This window comes from Pongo abelii, chromosome 4, assembly GCF_028885655.2.
Source record: "Pongo abelii isolate AG06213 chromosome 4, NHGRI_mPonAbe1-v2.0_pri, whole genome shotgun sequence".
Lineage (NCBI taxonomy): Eukaryota > Metazoa > Chordata > Mammalia > Primates > Hominidae > Pongo > Pongo abelii.
This window is the reverse complement of record NC_071989.2, coordinates 166,769,303-166,788,104: the sequence shown is the minus strand read 5'-3', so window position 1 is coordinate 166,788,104 and position 18,802 is coordinate 166,769,303.

Sequence of the window (18,802 nt, the reverse complement as noted above, 5' to 3'; positions counted from 1 at the left end):
GCTTCAGTTTGTAGGGCTTTTTAAAAAATAAAAAAGCACAGTTTTCATTTCTAGTATCAAATCTGCATTTTTTACAAGACTCTTAGTACCCCCAAGAGCTGGTATTATACCTGCCTCACAAGTGACTAAGACTTGGTGAAGTGGACAGCCCTGGAATCACAGTTTGGTTATAAACTGTCAGGTGCTCCATAAACATGGCAAGGCACTTGCTTTATGAGAGAGGCATTGTTTTACACCCCAAGGCAGGATGCCCCCCAACTCTGTGTAGGCAAAGCCTCCCACTTCCTTCCTCCCACCCCAAACCCCTCCTAAGCTGAGCCTCAGGCATACAGAGACAACAAAGAAGACAAACTTGGCCTAACTACTGATCTCCTGTCAAGAGAATCCACTGCCCACAGAAAAATGAAACTTGTAAAGTCATCTCTCTCTGGTCTTCTCATAACATGCAAACAACTATGAAAAGATACAGGAGAATTTCCTTTTGAATTAACATCTAAGCATTTATTTCTTTGTAATGTCATCTGGGACTTCTCAGGCCCTTTAAATCTAAAGAAGATTGCCTTAAACTCCCACTTCTTGTGGTATGGGGGAAGCCCTACATCTCCCCCAAGATTTCTGTAATTTCCAGGAGCTTAGTCTCTCTTACCTGCTTTTCCCTGGCTCCCAAGTCCAGGAGATTATCTCTGCTATCCACTAAAGGGACCCAGATGTAAAGTTCAGCTCCTTCTCAGGTTGCTCCCAAAGAATCCACTCAGAGAGCTAATGGTGAACGATGAGGATTTAACTGAAGATCTCAGAGAGAAGACAGTGTGTGTCCTCCAGCAAGCTACGTGAGAAGTCACATTGAATGACCTGTATTGACTGACCCACTGGATGAATCCATGCTACCCATGACCTTGTACAACTTTTAACCGATGCCCCAGTCTGATGCCCCAACTCGCTTGTGGCAATTGTGCTGGTCTGGTGATTATGTAATTCAATTCAGTATAAACAAGCAGACAAAAATAGAAGTACAAAAATACAGCTCTCATTTCTATCAAAATGAAGTTGAATGCTTTGAACAGGCTTAGAGAGAAATTACTGTCAGGTTCAATCTTTGGGGAAAAAGGATCACTATAAAAGATAAGGGGATAGGAGTAAACCTCTGGAAGGATTCTGTCCTGAGATTACTTCTCAAGTTTTTTTTAAGGTGGTGCTCCAGTTAAAAAAAAGTAAAAACTAGAATTCACAGATAATATGTTATGGATGGAGTGCCTGCTGCAAGAAATTCCAATAGCAGACACTGGCCAGAAAACAGACCTTGGCCAGATGTCAGATGATGAGTAAAGAACACATACTTTATGTGTCTCAGGTTAAAACAAAACATATAAATCTGTTTTTTATGATATCCTGATTTAACCTTTTGTTTTCATTAACTATGCTACTGCTCCTGTCACATCCAATTAGAAGGCTTCTGCTAGTGTTAATTCATAGTTGACAGTGCTGTTTTCAAAATCCCTTTTCAGGCACCCCATCCCCAGAAAGTATCCTACCCAACTCTTTCCCCACCCAACACCCAGCTTGCCCCCATAATTTCAGATCTTTGCCCCTCTGTCATGCAGAATAAACTAGAACTCTCTGACTCCAATTCTCAAACTTGTAATCAGAAAACCTCACCAGGGTTTTTACTCAGCAGGAAAATGATAACAGCAAACACTAATGTAGTGCTCACTTTGTGCCAGGCTCTGCTCTAAGTGCCTTATATTATATGTGTTAACTCAACAATCCTATGAGATAGGTAGCATTTTACAAAGAAGGATCCGATGCACAGAAAGATTAATTAATTTGCTCATTGTCACAGAGCTAGTAAGCAGCAATGGTACCCCAGATCCCATGGTCTTAATCATGCTTAGATAACACAGATTTTCCACCCAGCCTATTCTGCCTTCCTCTGTAAATGGCAGTTTTAAAACTGCAACAACCAAAAAGAACCCCTCCCTATTATACAATACATTGACATGCAGGTTTATTTCTAGATTAATACTTATCAAATACCTACTATATAGGTCAGGCACTGCATTAGTTCTGGGGATAGAGACAGACTCAGTATCTGTCCTCATAGAGCTTACAGGCAAGTTCTGAGTGGCAGACACTGAACAAGTAATTATAAATATGACAGGCACAAGCAGTTAAAAAATTCTTCTTTATAGAGAGTGGCAAGAAAAGTCACAAACCAGAAAGAGATATTTGCTACATATATAAGCAAAAAAGCTAAGCAGAAGACCAAAAAAAAAAAGAGAAAATTAGCAAAAGACATGAACAAGCATTTCACACAAAAGGAAACAATGAATAGCAATAAACATGTGAAAAGATTTTCAACCTTATAAGTAATAAGAACAAAAGCTTAATCTCAGTGAGATACTATTTTACATCTACTAGATAGGCAGAAACTAACAAGCCTGACCATACCAAGCACTGGTGAGGATGTGGAGCAATGGGAACTCCCCTACACTGCTGGTGGGGCTATAACTTCCATAAACACCTTGGAAAACAATCAACATCAAGTAGAAAATACATCTGTTCTCCAACCCAACAATTCCGCTCCTAAATGTACATGTTGGAGCAACTCTTGTCAATGCATGTGTACCAGAAAAACATGTTGAGAATGTTGATATCATTGTCTGTAATCAGAGGAATAAAGACAAAACATGAAACAACTCAAATGTCCATCAATGATATGATGGATAAATAGGTTGGATGTCTGTATTCAATGGAGCACTGTACAACAGTGACAATAAACAGCACAGAGGTGTCTTCAAAATTATTGATGATATTCTAGTTTTTAAGCTGTTAGTGAATATGTGGTTGGTTATTTATTAACGCTCTTTTTACTGTCCTGATTTGTTACATTCAGTCATTTGTATGTATATTTCACTATATTTTATAAATACCAAAAAAAAAAAGAGAAAGAGCTAGGCAAGAATATACAGTTTTCAGTTTTTCTGTAATATCTCCCAGACTCTGATAGGTCCATGCCCTGCCTCAATTCTACATATAGTGGAATAGTAAATAAGTTCAGACAATTCAATCAATATGAACCACCAAACCAGATCACTGTGACCTTAAATTGGATTTAGAAAGCCTGAATAAATTAAGTGAATTAATTTCAACACAGAGTCTTCCTCATTTTATGCTACATAGACATATGCTCTAATCTTCATTTTATTGATCAATGTTCTAATCTACTGAAAGCTCAGTTTGGAAGTGGTTAGTGGGCTACAGATCCCTTACCACCTATTTCCTGAGTCTCTTCATAAGATCGTCACAAGTTTTGCCAAAAGAATAAGTATTTGGAATCTGGATGATTTGGGGGAGCTTGTGTTCTTAACCAGGAACTCATGGATAGGCTTCAAAAAGTCCAAGAAATTCCTGAAAATGTTTGTAAAACATTGCTTGTGTATGTTTATGTTGAGTGTGTATCGTTAGAGGAAGAGTGCCTGTTACCATCATTTAAGTTTCAAATGTGACCATCTAAACAGCTACCAGACTTAATGGGGTGACCAATCATGCCTGTTTGCCTGTGGCTATTCCAGTTGTAGACTAAAAGTCCTGGGTCTTGGGAAACCCCTCAAATCTGAGATATAACCAGAATAGTTATTTTACCTAACACAGGGCTGCCAGATAAAATGCAGAACAAGTAGTTAAATTTCATTTTAAGATAATGAATAATTTTTAGCACAAGCTTGTCCTGAGAAATATTTATTGTTTATCTAAATTCAAATTTAACCGGGAAGCCTAAACCGTTTTTTGCAAAATTTGACAATGCTACCCCAATAGATTAATTTAAGTAGAAACTAGTAATAGTAGTAGCAATAGCAGTAACCAACAACTGAGTGCTTCCTTCATGCCAAGCACAATTTCTTATTCAATCCTAAGTACATCATGGGGGTTGGGATTATCATCATTCCCTTTTTATGGATGCAGTAACTAAAGATGGAAGAGGTGAAATAGCTTCCCAATATCATGCAGTTAGTCAGTGGCAAAGTCAGATTCAAATCCACCAAAATCTGTTCCATAAAAGGGGAAATGGGGAAAGCTGTATCTCAAAATGTCAAAGGGCTGAGTTTGCCACCTGGACCCCCCCTCCAACTCCCCTTTAAGTCAGTAAGTCATCCCTAGGCTCTGAGCACCCCAGAAGAGAATGTGCATCAGAGGCTTCCAGACCCGAAGCATTAGCACCACGGCTTGGCAAGCATCCTGTTTCCCAAACTCTGCCTAACTCCCCCACTTTTCTCACAGGCTTTATCAGGGAGAATTTCCCTGATGCCTTTCAGCCCGAGAGTTGACAGCCGCTTCAAACACCAGCTGAAATTCATTTGCCTCCTTGAGCTGCTTCCTGTTCTCCAAAATCTATTATCACTTTGCCCAGATATTCTGCAGGTTGGAATGGGACGTGCATGGAAGTGACCAGCTGTGCTGATTTACCCACAACTGAAGAGTCTCCAAGGCTACAAGACTTAAAGTCTAAAAATGGGAAAGTCCCTGGAAGGCTGGGACAGCTGATCACCTTACCTGCCTGGCAGATTCACCACTTGGCTTTCATTAATATTATCTCATTCGATCCTCAGCACAACCCTGGGACAAAACTCATTTTACAGATGAGGGAAGTGAATCACAGAGATATTCAGTAATTGCCCAATGTGCATGGTTGTGAAGCTCAGAATTAACTAAGGCTACCAGGTGTGTCTCCTTCAAAACTGTGCTGAGATGTGAATACCCTGGGCTCTGGAGTCAGAATGCCTGAATCTGAACCTTGAGGCTAACCTTGGGTCACTTTATCAACCTCTCCTAGCACTCCAAATTCCCTTATCTGTAAAAATGATTATATTAAAACCTACCATCCCATCTTGTGAAGATTGAAATAATGTGTTCAAAACACTCAGCACAACACCTGGTGCTTAGTAAGTGTTCACTAACAGAAGCTATTATTACTCCAACCTATTGCTAAAAGAATGAAGTATGAAAACAGGTCTGTCTTCTTTAACGCCATCCTCAAAGATTGGAAATATCCCCCAAAATATTCTTCTTTCACCTTACAGCTACTTATCTATCATCAAAGTTGTTTCCTAACTTTTGTTTTAAAGAGAGAATCTTTCTCTGTCCCCAAGGCTGGAATGCAGTGGCATGATCACAGCTCACTGTAACCTCAAGCTCCTTAGCTCAAGGGATCCTCTTGCCTCAGCCTCCCAAAGAGCTGGGATTACAGGTGTGAGCCACCTCACCCTGCCTTTTCCTAAATATTTTTAAAAGCTACATTTTCAGCTTTTACTATCTCTCACGAGTCCCATATTCTGATTGCAAGCTGTGTCTACAAGGGCTTCCTTTTATTTTACCTCTGTTTAGCTGTATCTTTCACAGCTCAAAGGAAATAAAATGAGTCAGGGTTTACTTAAAGAACAAATCCTTCTTGACCCCACCCACCCCCTTACATAACCTAAGCATGGGACTGTATCTGCCATATCTGCTTCAATCAGCTCTGAGTCACCTCTGGTGCCAAATTAATGCAAGTGCTCAATACGTATTTGTTGAATTTATTAAATAATATCAATTTTACCATTATCAATCATTTTTGTTATTCTGTATCTGAAATAAGCCACCCCACTTTCTCATTTCTCCTGGAAAATATGACTATATTCTATAAGCCCTGTTTTACAGTAATGTTTAATTCCCATCTTATGCTTCGTAATTTTCAAATGTTTACACTCAGGCAATGCTATTCACCAACACACTCATAAGAATAAAACTGTTCAGAATAACTAGAAATCATGGAACAAATAAAGATGATGTAGAAGAAATACCAAACCAGAAGTCAGAAGAACTAGAGACCAGATTTGCCATTAACCAGATATGTCGTTAATTAGCTCTGTGTCTTTGGGGAGAAGAAAGGGAATGAGAACATTTGTGTAGCCCTTGCTACGGGCCAACTTTGTATTAAACACTTTCTACAGATTTTTTAAAATTTAATTCCCCTGCCAAGAAGCTATTTCTCTCCCACTTTTTTAAAGTGAAGAAACTAATGCTCAGGGAGTTTCAGCATTTGATCCAAATTATACCCAGTAGGAAAGCCAAGATTTGAACCCATGTCTATTGACTAGAAAGCACAGATTCTTCTCATTTTTCTCACCACCACCAAGTTGCCTCCTTAAAATATGAGACTGTAATAAAAATTGTTCTGTTTCATCAGTCTCCAGCATATGGGCCCAACAAACTTGCCTTGAATCAGTTCATGTCATCGATGTAAGCCCTCATTTTCCTCCAGATAAAATGATCTAGATGATGCCTTTTACATTTTAAATCCTGTGACTTCGTGCCAATGTGCTGAGGTTCACTCTAAAACAGGGCTGCTAGTTGGAGCCCTTGGAAGAAGGCAGCCTGTGTGTTCAAGCATCCATCCTTCTAGCATTATCAATCTGCCACATTAATATGCTAATTGCAAGGGAAGAACTGTGGAACTAATTCCAGGTATCATTCAAGCAAAGGTATCCAGGTAGCACCAAGATACTAGAGAATCAAAATCAACACGATCATGTGACTTGGAGTGTGTTATGGCAGGAGAACAGGAAAGGTGTTCTTCCATGACAAGTCCTTAACAGGTTGTTCACTCCAAACAGTCCAACAGAAAGGAAGCTCTTCTCCCCATTTTCTTCTGGCATTGGCACTGTCCAATGGAGAAAGTAAAGTGCATTGGCAGCCTCCTCCGGCCCTCCGGGAGCCCATCAAAAAGTAATAACCCTGATGCCTTGGGGCTGGGAAATCTGTTGCTCTCAGAATCCCCACCCAACTTTGAAGTGTTGGCTGACTTGAATAGATGGGGCTAAAAGAATGTTCCAGTTGGCTTTTTCAGAATCTTAACTAATTGAACCATCTGGTGGAGGACAAAAACCATGTCATTTTGGGCCCAATGATCTTAACTAAGCTGCTGGCATGTGCAAGATGAAAAGATTTGTTGGCATGTCGGTAATGACGGCAGGAGAGCTTAGCACATCTGCTAGAATGGACCTTGACATAGAACATCCTAAATGTAAAATCATCCTTTCTCCCCCCATGACTCCTGCTCTGCCAGCCCCTAAAACCAAATGTATGCTACTTTTATTTTCTTTTTAACGTTTATTGCTCAAATAAGGGCATTCCTAGCTTCCTCTTTTTATGCGATTCATTTACTAAGAACAAGCCTAACATATTATCAAAATAGTACATCACCAGCTTGATTCAATTTTCATGGCCCTTCAAAGTCCTCCTGTCTTAGGCCTCATGCCTTCCACCCACCAGCCAAAAAATATATTAAACCCTGGTCTGCCACAGTGGCTGATATTCCCATCATGTACTTTCTTTAGATTCAATGCGTATGTGTCTCTCTATGATGCAAAAGCAGAGTGTGTTACCTGAGATTTCTCAGAAGCTGACTCAGAGAGGAAGGTATGTGGGCAAGAGATTTGTTAAGGAAATGCTCCCAGGAGAAATTGGTAAGGGAGAAGAAGGAAGGGGGGAGAAGTTGAGCAAAGGCTTGATTTCTGGCCTTTTCCCATGGAGAGCAGCTTCAACCCAACTCCACAGAGAACCCGGGAGTGAAAGTTGGGTACCTCAGAGTTTGTCTGCATTTGAGGTAAGGAAGCTGGGATTTTATGTCTCTGCACAAGTCAGCTATTCACGAAGAACAGCTCCTGGTGGGTAAACCCATAGGCATTTCCACCTATCTGAGATTTGGGGCAAAGCCACTTCAGTTGCCCAAAGGTGTCCTTTGAAGAGAGTGACTGGAGCAGATCACAGAAGCAAAAGCAATCAGGATAAGGAGAGTGAAATGGATCCAAAGGGATCTGAGTGGAGCCTGACAGTGTCTGCCACACACAGGAAGCTTTTCTCAACTTTCTGTGGGTTCATGGAAAATAACCAGGTTAGCCTTAAAAGACAACAGGATCCAGGAGGAAGGGTGCAGATGGCAGGAAAGTGAAATGCCAAGAAGTGTTTAATGTCTGTGTCTCCTACTAGTCACAGGTCTCCTTGAGAGCAAGGATATAGAAATTTTAAAAGCTAACACACCCCTGGAGAAGCAGACAGGCAGAAGGTGATGCCAACACTGCATGGCCTATGCCAGGAGGATTGATCCATTTATTCACTCACTTAACAAACTTTTCTTGAGAACTCATGTGAGATGTTGGAAATGCTCTAATGAATAAGATGGTCAAGGTACCTACTCTTATGGAGCTTCCATTCTGGCAGGGGAAACCAAATGTAACCCAATGAACTAACTCAGATAATATAAGATGATAACAAATGCTGGAACAGCAATAAAAAGGAGTAACAAGTTCGGGTGTGGTGACTCATGCCTACAATCCCTGCATTTTGGGAGGCCGAGGCAGGAGGCTTCGTTTGAAGCCAGAAGTTCAAGACTAGCCTGGGCAACAAAGTGAAAGCCTGTGTCTACAAAAAAATTTCTTTAATTAGCCAAGCATGGTGGCATGTGCCAGCAGTCCCAGATACTCAGGAGGCTGAAGCAGGAGAATCACTTGAGCCTAGGCTGCAGTGAGCTATGCACACAGTTTAAAAAAAAAAAAAAAAAAAAAAAGTAACAACATAAACAGTGATAGGGTGAGGTGGGGGCTGTTCTAGAAAGAGTGGGCAAGGAAAGGCTTCCCTGGGGGTGTCATTTGAGCAGAAACTTGACTCAAGTAGGGAGCACATCCCTCTGAGAGAAGTTATATGGTCTGTTTTTGTTTCTTAAAACATTGCTGCAACTATTATGTGGAGGATGGACTGCTTATTGAAATGGAATAGAAATAGACCAGTTTGGAGATTTTTGCCCAAAAACAGGGGAGATGGTCATGCCTTAGCCGTGGGTAACAGTCATGGAGATGATGAGACGGAGAAGATATAAAGAAACACACTGCAGAGAGAGGGAAAGGACGTCACCCAGTATACAATCCCAGGAGCTGCATTTGAAGGGGAGGGTTGTGGGATCCAAAAACTACTTTAGGGCATGCCTGTCCTCTTCCCTTAACTGGCCTATGTGTCCATTTCAAAAAGCAATCAGGTTCATCAAATCAAAGTCAACATCCAAATGCATCAACAGCATAAAGGATCTTGAACTCGGCTAGCCCCAATGCTATCCTTTCCAGAGCCCAAGTCCAAATTCCCCTAGAACAGGTTTCAGCAAGCTTTTCCTGTAAAGGGCCAGACAGTAAATATTTTTGGCTTTGCAGCCCTACATTCTCTGTGGCAACCACTCAACTTGAAGGAATGTAAATGCAACCATAGGCAATATGTAAATGATGGGTGTGGCTGTGTTCCTGTCAAACTTTTTTATGCACAATTAAATTTTAATTTCATTTTGTTTTCTCATGCCACAAAATATTATTCTTCTTTTGCTGTTTTTCAACCATTTAAATTGTCAAAACCATACTCAGCTTATAGGATGTACAAAAACAGGCAATGGGCAGATTTGGCCCATAAGCCATAGTTTGCAGACCCCTGCTCTAGGAGATTGCTGGCCAGGAGAGAAGGATCTCTAGCAGCCCCCTCCGTATTTGTTTTTTCATGTAGCATCACTCCTGTGGGCCCAATATGTCATACTGCATATCTTACATATAAATATAAGCCAGATTTTTTTTACTCCCCTCCATGGAGTTCCGCTGGGGACTCAAGGGTCTAATAGCGAGAGTGAGTGCATTTCGCCAACAATTCCTGCTCTCCATAATGGAATTTAATTATTTGGCCTGAAAAGAATTTAAGCCTCACTATACAAAAAGAGTCAAATAAATAAATAATAAAGAGGCACATTTTGATAGCACCTGCCTCAAAGATCTTAAAGGCACTGTCATGCCTGCTTTAATATTTTATGGTGTAGAAATGTGACTGTTACCAGGTCATAAAAATATACTGCTTTTTATGCCAGGTCAAAATTGAGGGCCAACAGCCCTGTTTTGTGGCAGGATGCAGAGAGCCAGCCAGGAAGGAGGATAGAGTTACCTTTTTTGCAATCTGAAGGGAGCTATTTAAAGATGATGTACCAGATAAATGCATATTGGGTATTTTTATTGTGTTTCTTTTTCCTTCTGCATTTTAAAACAGAAGATTTCAGAGTCTGCCAGCAGCTGGTGCAACATTCATTATTTACCACTGAAAAACCAAGAATCTCAGCCTCTGACCCTCTATTATTGCTTAGGCATATTCTGGGAAGAGCTGAGAGGCAGGCAGGTGTTTCCTGGAGCCAGTAACACATGGTTTCTCCTGCAAACACTCAAAATCTTCAAGTTGGAGTGATGCTAGTGATGTTCTACCCCGAGACCCTACGTCCTGGAAGGAAGACTCCTGCAGCGTCACTGACTGAAGACCATCCCATCAAACGTAGCCACTCTCTGGGCAGCCTTTGTTGTCACCGAAGAAAGAGCTGGTTGTTGTTTAATCTTCATAAAAATCCTGGGCAGTAGGAACAATTATAATGTCTACTTTACAGATAAGGAACCTGAGGTTAGATAAGTTGCCCAAAAGTGACACAGCTGGGAAGGGCAGGGCTGGAGTGGAAACCACATGGGGACTGTAACCAGCCCTCTCACCATCTTTGCCTCCCACCCCCTCCTAATGCTTTCGTGTAACAAGGCAAGGTCTTCCTTCATATGTGAGCTGCCCTAGTTCTTAACCAAGGAAAATGACAATTTCCAAGACTGAGAGGAAAAAAAGAGCGAGAGAGAGGAGTAACAGTTCCCCAGCTAGAGTTAGGTATTCACAAAGCTAATAACTGATGTACAAGCAAACAAATGCAGAGAAAGCTTTTTGGCACCACTCTATATAACACAGAGATTAATTAATACTAGATTACAATGGAATTCCTGTAGAATTACAGTTGATCCAGACCCCAGAACAACAAAGGAATTCAACATGATTAATGCTTTGGATAGCAAGGAACGTCAGAATGATTTACCTCTTATTACTAAAAAGGGCTGCCAGATTGCTTAAAAAAAGCTCCGCTTGACCCAGGACGTTGCTATCTCTAGTGCAATCAGTGTTCTGAGTTTACTCATTTGACAGGAGCGTGACTCTTTGCCAACTCTACTTGGTTTTATGTCTCCCTTTTCCCCTTTTTTCTTCCCTATCCCACCCTCTCTCCCAGTTTCATTCCAGGCCAATAAAGTGATGTCGGAGAGGAGGCATTCTGAAATCCCCAGCGAGTCCAGATGGGTAACCTGGGCTGTTCAGGACCAGTTACAGGCACGGAGGCAGCACATGCAAAACCAGCCCGAACACCAGTGCCAGCCCTTCCACCAGGGCTGCAGGGGTGCCTTTATTTTATCTTCTCATTTTTCCTCTTCTGAAAAAATCTCTGCTGGTGAGTCATTTGTGGCTATAGGTGTTTAAAGCATTTATATGAGGAGAACGACAGATTGATGTCTTTAGCACAGCCTGCCTGCTCTGGTCTAGGAGAGGTCAGGAGGATGACAAGAATACTAAGGCTTAAGACGACAGAGTTGGCGCCAACATGCATTTAAGCAGAGACTGAGAGTCCAGAATTCCTGGACATCATAAAGAATCTATTATCATTGTGGTCACTCTCAGCAAGACTGATTTCATTACCATCTGTCTTCATCCACTGCTGCTTGGTGAATAAATATTAAATATGGAACTTTTCCTGGACTCAAGTCACTGAGGCCAACAGGGAATCAGTTATGTAACCATGTGATCCTCACACGCCTCATAGCCAGGAAGAAAGCAGATGAGGCAAAGGGGTTGGGTGGGGGGACCTGGAGGAGGGAGACACAATGGTGTGAGATAAGATCATTAGTTCTACTGAGTCGAAAATAAGAGTTCAGTTCTCGGTTGAGTAATAATTCTCTTTTCAAGGTGGGCGATATTTAAGCAATCATCTCTCGAAAACTGGTCATTACCACTGGCTAATAACTGATTTGTTAGTTAATAGCCCAAGGTGAAGCCAAGGGCAGCAAATGCTGTGGCATACCATTTTTCAACGGCAAGATTAACAGATTTCAAGGGCATTATTGCTATTACGAACCATATTCAATTGATTTATAAAAACACTAATATGTTTTATTTTAAAAAGTGGGTGCAATGTCCTGGAAAAACTCATCATTGTCTGGTGTTTTAAGTTGAATAGTCACTGTATGATGTCCAAGAGAGATATCCTCTGGTCTGGTTCTGGGCATTGCTAAGGTCTAGACTGGCCCTCAGTGGCTTGCACAGTGTGGGATTAGAGAATCCAGGGAACCATTACTCAGAGAAGCCCAGGGTATTTAATTACAACGATGTCGCCTCTTCCCCTAAGCATACCCTGATTATATTTTTTTAAAACCTGCCATTATAAAGTCTAGAACGATAAACAGCAAGATTTTAAGTGGCATCTCTGAAGAGTAGGATTTCCATAAGGGAAGACGAGACTTTTATTTCCTACTTTTCAACTTCTGTTTTTCTCTTGAAGCTTTAATAAAATTTTGGTAAAGAAAAAAAAACACCTTATAACTGCCCCCTAGGGGAATCCTGAGGCTTGGGGTGGGCCCTAATGTCTACTGGTAAGGCAAGTCATCCCACTGGTAAGGCAAGCAAAACAAGGGCCCCCAAACCCTGGGCTACAGACCAGTACTGGTCCGTGGCCTGTTAGGAACCAGGCTGTACAAGATGTGAGCAGGCAAGTAAGCATTACCACCTGAGCTTCGCCTCCTGTCATCTTTTTTTTTTTTTTTTTTTCTTTGAGGGAGTCTTGCTCTGTCACCCGGGCTGGAGTGCAATGACATTATCTTGACTCACTGAAACCTCCACCTCCCGAGTTCAAATAATTCTCCTGCCTCAGCCTCCTGGATAGCTAAGAATACAGGCCTCCACCACCACGCCTAGCCAATTTTTGTATTTTTAGTAGAGACGAGTTTTGCCATGTTGGCCAGGCCGGTCTCAAACTCCTGACCTCAGGTGATCCACCCGCCTTGGCCTCCCAAAGTGCTGGGATTACAGGTGTGAGCCACCATGTCCGGCCTTACCTCCTGTCAGATGGTGGCAGCATTAGATTCTCCTAGGAGTGTGAACCCTATTGTGAGCTGCATGTGGTTGGGGGGGGGGGCAGGGATCTAGGTTGCATGTTCCTTATAAGAATCTAACTAATGCCTGATGATCAGTGTTGGAACAGTTAAATCCTGAAACCATCCCCCCCACAACAGGCTTGCAACTGTGACTGAGCTCAAGGGAGAGAAGTTACCATGCTGTGGTAAGGCAGAGGGTCCCACTGGGAGCTGCCCTGGCCTTTGGCTGAAGTCAAAGTTTTCCCAGGGAGCCTGCAATCATGTCCCCTTTGCTTCCTGCAGCAGCCCTCCTCTCCCCTCTTCCTTGATAACACAACTCGTTTTATGCTTCAAAGGAAGCAGGCACCCTCCCCATTCCCAAGGATAAATCTTAATGAATCTAAGCTAATTGTAGTAATTCCAGTTATCTTCTAGTGAGTAGTTTAAGGGTGGGCATGTGGCCCAGTTTGAGCCAATAAGATTAAGAGAAGATCTGTAGAGGGATTTCTGAAAAAAGTTTTCCTTTTTCTTTCTTTTTTTTTTTTTTTTTTTTTTTTGATATGGAGTCTTGCTCTGTTGCCCAGGCTGGAGTGCAGTGGCAAAATCTTGGCTCACTGCAACCTCTGCCTCCCAGGTTCAAGCAATTCTTCTGCCTCAGCCTCCAGAGTATAGGCATGTGCAGCACCAAGCCCAGCTAATTTTTGTATTTTTAGTAGAGACAGGGTTTCACCATGTTGGCAAGGCTGATCTCGAACTCCTGACCTCAGGTGATCCACCCACCTCAGCCTCCCAAAGTGCTGGGATTACAGGTGTAAGCCACCTCATCCAGCCTGAAAAAAAGTTTTCTTACTCTTAAAAGCAAACATGTGAGAAGAAAGCCCATTTTTCTGCTGACAGCATGGCTGGTGAAGAAGTGATGGCGGGAGCCACTGCGGCTTTCCTGCAATCACAGAAAGATGTCAGTCTGAGGACAAAGGCAAATATGCTATCCATAGCAGGGCAGAAAGATGGGAATAACCCAGGTGCTGCACTTGGTTGAGCCTCCAAATGAACCAACCCTGCAACTACCCTATCTCCAAACTTACAATTTGACATAATGATGTCTAGACTGTTTACACCACTTCTCATTGGATTTTTTTTCCCACTCACAGCTGAACATGTCCTGTCTGCTACACTCCCCTAGTCTGCCTTCAGGAACATGGAAAAAGGAAAAAGGCCTACAAGAAGGAAGTGAAGACAGGGTCACAACAGAACCTGGGGGTACAGGGTTTAGAAAATCCAGAGAGCATTTTAGTGAGTTCCATACAACTGAATACAACATTTATACCTTAAAGATTAGGTGGAGTCTTTCCCATGGCAAACACAAAATGAATATGCACATTAGCCAGAAAAATAAACATCTACCTATGCCACAGCCCTCAAAAAAAAAAAAAAAATCAGACTGCAGCCAATGGAAATCAGTTGGCACATCCGGCAAAAATCAAGTCAGGAGGAATGTGTTACAATCACTCTCGACTCTTAGCTTCACTGAATTTGTCTTTCAGAGAAATATGTTTGTGGGGAAATAGCATTTAGTGAAGGTAGTTGCCTGGCTCTCCCCCAGTGAAGAAGGAAAATAAAAGGTGAGGATTCATAAGTGATTAGCTCGTTAAGTAAACATTTCCTCACTGCCTGTCAGGTACAAGTGCTGTATGTCAGGACAACGGAGTAATTGAAGATGTCTCTGCCTTCAAAGCACTCACAGTCTGTAGTTAGCTAATAAAAGATGGCTGGGGGCTAATGTAAAATAGAAGATTTATTACATGGGTAAGCAAGACAGATACATACAGGTTACCACCAAACTCAAGACCACAGAGCATATCAGTTACTGGCTAACAACTCACGGGTGCCTGAAATCAGTAGTTCTGCGTTCAGGGGATAGAGTACTACTTTTCCTCTTTCTTTCTTTTAGCTTTATCTGAGACAGGCGTTTTCCAGAAGCTGAAGTTTGATGCTGAACTGCTGAAGCTGGAGGAGCCAGATGAAAAAGAGCATGGTGAGGAGGAGTATCAGGCTATGACACACATGTTATTTTGGAAAAACATTTCATATGATTATTTATTTTTCTAATCCACCATTTTTGGAATGAGCTGAGATTAGCCCAACTAATGTTAACATCAGTTCTAGGCTTGAATCCAAACAGACTTTTCAAGATCTCTAAATTCCTTCAGAGATGCTTAGAGGGATAGAATGCAGCTGAATCACAGTCTCCCAACCAGACCTTCCTTACCCATGGTAAGTACCCTCATTCTAAATATTTCCATCTCTCCTCACCCTGTCTGCCTCCATCAAAATTCCATCTCACTGCTGTGTCATCTCTTTAACATTGTGTGTTTTTCTCAGAATCGGAGATACTAGATGTTACTAATAGGTATGAATTGGTTAATCTGGTACCTCTGCCAGGTAACGTACATGTATTTTTACAGGAACTTTCTGAGGTAGTTTTCTAACCCGCTGGTTAATGATTCTCATGATGAGGATTTTTAAGTATTCTGGAAAACTGATGAAGAAAGTTGGGAAAATACTCCTAAAAGCACACCTGGCAAGCCATTTGAATTCGCTTATGTGTAGGGTAGGGTGGGTCACCTCCTGAGTTATCCAAATACATTATTTGAGTTTGCATGAAATACTTCTCCTGAAAAGTAACTCACATGTTAACAATCTTGCTCCAGAAGATTCCTGTGCTCACCCAATGTTTGCTACAAGACTAGGAGTGTGGCAGTTGTAGAATGCACTGTTAAATTGAGTCTAGACATTCATTTCCCTTTAGGGGAGAACAAGATTTTCTGCTTAATGATGGTTGCCTTCCCCTGCATATGAGACAGGCAAGCCAACCACGGTAACAAACAGCATTGGAATCTCAGGAGGTTAAAACAGTAAAGATTTGCTTCACATGACATTTAAGCAGCTCTCTTCCAACTGATGATTCAGAAAACAGGTTCCTTTGATTTGGGGCTCTGCACAAATGGACAGGTCTGCACAAATTCACAGCTTACAAAGTTCCCTGGGCTTCATTTCTGAGTCAGGGGTGCAGAGAAGGAAGATCATGGAGTCAGAGGAGGTCTTAGAAGCCAGGACTGGAAGGGGCAAATAGTATTTCAACCCACATGTTGGTGGCCAGAACTCAGTCACGTGCACACCTGAGTGCAGAGGAGGCTGGGAAAGGTAGTTTCACTGTGTGCATGGTGAGGAAGTAACAGAGTAAGTGAGCAGAACTTGCCATACCCTGAAACCTGGAGGGCTAATGGAGAGTTATGCACTCCCTCCAAACAGGCCCCTTACTATACTGACCACCAGCTGCAGCAGACCACATCTGACCAGATCCCAGTCCAATTTTTAAACAGCTCCCTCTGTGAGTTTCAGTTTATAAGACTAAAAGCAGGATCCTTGGGGAAATAAAGACTGAAGAGCTGGATATTCTCTTATGATAGATTCTTCTGGCAAAAATTATCTTCAGTTTGAGAAAAATCATACACATTCTAGGGCCTTTCACTTTCCCAGAAAACCTGATTTTCCTCTTTAGAAATCAATTCCACTCCACAAAACTATATCCATGGATACCTAAGGTCTGAGAACCATACGCAAGTATAAGATATTTAGGCTTCTGGAGAAACCCGCCTCAAAGCTCCCTGTTTGAGTTTGATTAGCTTTCCCTGCTGTGTACCCACAGAATTTTTGTTGTTGTTGTTGTTTTGTCGTTGGCCACTTCACAGAAAACTACGGTCAAAGGAGGACTTATCCAAGGAATTGCAAAGACTCTTTGATCCAGACATCAGTTTATCTAGGCACTCACCACTGATGGTCCAAGTCCATCCACTTGGTCCTGAGAAAACCTTCTCAAAGTGCCTGGGAGAAAATCTATGGTTTCACTGAGACACCAATGAGGTGATGTCTGGTTTGTATTCAACAGGATAATTATTTATTCAATATCAAATTATTAATTTATGCCAGAAACTAAAGTATGGATGCTGTCAAATTACAGTATTAATAATAGAAAAGACCAGACCTTGGATGACACTTTGAGAATCTCTGATAGAATTGATTCCCCCTCTCAGCTGGCACCATCCAGGCAGAACCACATGACCAGCTTGCCTGCTTGATCTGAGCAGCACTGATTGAAAGAGAAAACTACTGTTTTGTGAATGATCAACCTCATTCAAAGTTGACATTTTTAACACTGAAGGTAAAGGTGAATTTGACTAGTGAAAATGTTACAAGCAAAAACTTTTTTGGAGGGCTTTAAGATCTAAAGGGTCTTTTTAGGTCACAAGTTTTTTTATCTTTGGAATCTCTGGATTGAATGAGTACTTACTATTTGCCATGAAGTATTCTAGAAGACTTTTTTTTTTTAAGATGGAGTCTTGCTCTGTTGCCCAGGCTGGAGTGCAGTGGCACAATCTCAGCTCACTGCAACCTCCACCTCCAGGGTTCAAGCGATTCTCCTTCCTCAGCCTCCTGAGAAGCTGGGACCACAGGCATGCACCACCACACCCAGCTAATTTTTTCTATTTTTAGTAGAGATGGGGTTTCCCCATGTTGGCCAGGCTGGTCTCAAACTCCTGACCTCAAGTGATCCACCCACTTCAGCCTCCCAAGTGCTGGGATTACAGGCGTGAGCCACCACACCCAGCCCGATTCTAGAAGACGTTAAATGATTTATTCCATTGACTACTTACAGTAATCCAATGACATAGATACAATTCCTGTCTGCATTTTGCAGATGAGGAAAATGATGTATTTGTTTAAGGTTGCATTAATAATACCTCATATTTGTATCAGTTACTGCAGGTTATAAAAATATTTTTACTTGCGTTATCTCTTTTGATCCATACAACAACTTAAGAGATAGATGGAGTATGTCATATTTTTCCATTTTATAGATGAGAAAACTGACACTAGAAGGAGTTCAATTAGCTGATCAACATCCCTTAGGAAATGTTGGGACCAGGACTCAAATCTCAATCTCCTGACTTCCAACCTCATTGCTCTTTCTACTGCAGCACACTACTCTTGAGAAAAGCACTCATAACACATTACTCATCAGAGAAAAGCCCTTTCAAGAGAGTGGATTGAAGCAAAAAATAAAATGTGTAGCATGTCTTTGTACCTTTTAGTAGTGTCTACCCAAAGGTAATATGAAAAGATAGACCATGCAAAATACTGTCTGAATAGTCACTTGCTTTGGTAAGTGAAGAGAATATTTGTAGGAGACTCAGCTCCGTTGGGTCCACCTACGAGCTTGAATGAATTGGACTTGATGTGGACCCACAAGCATTGAGCATATAGAGAACTCAGCAATAAATTTCAGAGCCCCACCAGGCAAAGTGGCTCATGCCTGTGATCTCAGCACTCTGGGAGCCTGAGGCAGGTGGATCACCTGAGGTCAGGAGTTCAAGACCAGCCTGGCCAACATGGTGAAACCCAGTCTCTACTAAAAATACAAAAATTAGCCAGGCATGGCAGTGGGTGCCTGTAATCCCAGCTACTTGGGAGGCTGAGCCAGGAGAATTGCTTGAACCTGGGAGGCGGAGGTTGCAGTTAGCCAAGATCGCACCACTGCTCCAGCCTGAGTGACAGAGTGAGACTCCGTCTCAAAATTTAAAAAGAAAAAAAAAAATTCAGAGCACCAGAGGTATGAAATTCTGAGTAAAGTCTGCCTCCCCTCCTGCAAGAAGTCCTTTTCAACATCCTCAGCCCACAGTGGTCTTCCTTCTTATAAATGCGTATCT